Source organism: Scyliorhinus torazame, chromosome 10 (genome assembly GCF_047496885.1).
Source record: "Scyliorhinus torazame isolate Kashiwa2021f chromosome 10, sScyTor2.1, whole genome shotgun sequence".
Taxonomy (NCBI): domain Eukaryota; kingdom Metazoa; phylum Chordata; class Chondrichthyes; order Carcharhiniformes; family Scyliorhinidae; genus Scyliorhinus; species Scyliorhinus torazame.
Window position 1 is genome coordinate 229,212,423 of NC_092716.1, and position 1,897 is coordinate 229,214,319.

The 1,897-nt window shown below is 47.0% G+C and overlaps 2 non-coding genes across 2 annotated transcripts; both read right to left on the reverse strand.

The window, feature by feature from the left end:
* Window positions 1-200: 200 nt before the first annotated feature.
* Window positions 201-273, reverse strand: trnav-aac (transfer RNA valine (anticodon AAC)). The gene has a single exon. It is a non-coding gene; the product is annotated as a tRNA-Val (tRNA).
* A 348-nt stretch (window positions 274-621) lies between these two features.
* Window positions 622-694, reverse strand: trnaa-agc (transfer RNA alanine (anticodon AGC)). Its single transcript has one exon. It is a non-coding gene; the product is annotated as a tRNA-Ala (tRNA).
* Window positions 695-1,897: the final 1,203 nt, after the last annotated feature.

Sequence of the window (1,897 nt, forward strand, 5' to 3'; positions counted from 1 at the left end):
CAATATTGAATTTGCAAGCTACTCAACTGGACGTTTATTTAATTGTTTAATTTGGTTTGCGACCTTGGGCAGCCCAAAAATAATAATAACAATAAAATAATAAAAAGAGGAAAAATGTAAAATCCTAACCTTGGTATGATCATAAAATCACATTTAAAATCACCAACAACGAATAGCAAAATAAAAAAATAGAAAAATAATGTTTCCGCCCGGTTTCGAACCGGGGACCTTTCGCGTGTTAGGCGAACGTGATAACCACTACACTACGGAAACGCTCACGGTGAACAGAAGCGACCAGAGCTCCCACAATGTGCAGCTGACACTCAAACCGGTCCTGGGGACGGGCCGGGTGGCGACTGACTGGACCCAGCCTGGCATAAAAATTACACCCCCCCCACGATAAAATTACACCCCGCACCTCCACCCCCCCCCGGGATAAAATTACAGCCCCCCTCCCATTCAGTGAAAGCCGGGCCCCGGATGAACGCGTGAGGGACTCGAACCGCGACCGGGCCGGTTGTCCTGTCCGGCGGTGCCGCTGGCTGGGTGTGGGAATGGATTCAATCCAATCCCCCTCCTCTCCATCCCGATTTAAAGCGGACGGTAAATGTCTAAAAGCATTGGAGAATGCGGGCATCGATCCCGCTACCTCTCGCATGCTAAGCGAGCGCTCTACCATTTGAGCTAATTCCCCGTTGTCCAAGGGTCTGCCTCCAATGCAGTATGTGAGTGGATACAACAGCGGTTTAATTCGGTCGAATCTCTCCTGCTCATCATTTTGATGCACACGCTTTATCCCTTTGCAAATCATTTTCAACACCAATCTCTTACCTCTTGGGGGCCAGTAACCCGGAGCCCTCGAAATCAGCAGGTAAGTCGTGAATGACATTGGGACTGTGGTTAAACCACCCCTACTCATTCCTCTCAATCCAACTGCAACCTTTGGCGCAGATGACCCCACCCTCCTCCATGCACCCAACACCAGTCTGTTGTCCAACTGGCTGGGACTGCCCACGCCTGGATCCACTTATAGCTATGCAATCATGGTCAAAGAATTTCCTGCAACTGGCTTTTTCCAAGAAACCCTTGGCCCCTTTCTATTTCTCATTGACAGGCTTCTCCTCATCAACACTATCTGAAAACACCAAATCAGCCACCACATGACTATTCATCCGGTTTGATATCAGACAGTCCAGTTTTTAGCCAGTCTGGACACTGGACGCCTTCCATGTCTGGTATTTTGTCTGACATTCAATAGTATTATTGACTCTCCTACCATCAATGTCCTAGGATATACTGTTATTTAGAAACTATACTGGACCAGCTATATAAATACTGGGATCACAAGAACAGGTCAGATGTTAGGATTTCTGTGGTGAGTAACACACCTCCTGACTCCCTGAAGTCTGTCCACCATTTATAAGGTGCAAATCAGGAGTAAGATGGAATGCTCTTCACTTACCTGGACGATTGCAGCTCCAACACTCAAGAAGCTTGACACCATCCAGGACAAAGAAGTCATTTGATCAGCACTCCATTAAATAGTCACTCCCACTATCACTGGAAAACAATGCCTGCGGTATCTACCATCTACAAGTTGCACTGCAACAACTCGCCAAACTTCTTTTGACAGTTCCTGGAAAACCCACCTACCACCTATAAGGACAAGAGTAGCTGAAGCATGGGAACACCACCATCTGGAAGTTCCCTTCCAAGTCACATCTCATTCAGATTTGGAACACTGTCGCTGTGTCAAAATCCTGGAACTCCCTTCCTAATATCACTGTGGGTGTACCTACACTACAAGGACCACAGTGGTTCAAGAAGGTGGCTCATCACCACCTTCTCAAGGGCAATTAAGGATGGGCATTAAATGTCTTTGTATACTATTTGGCCC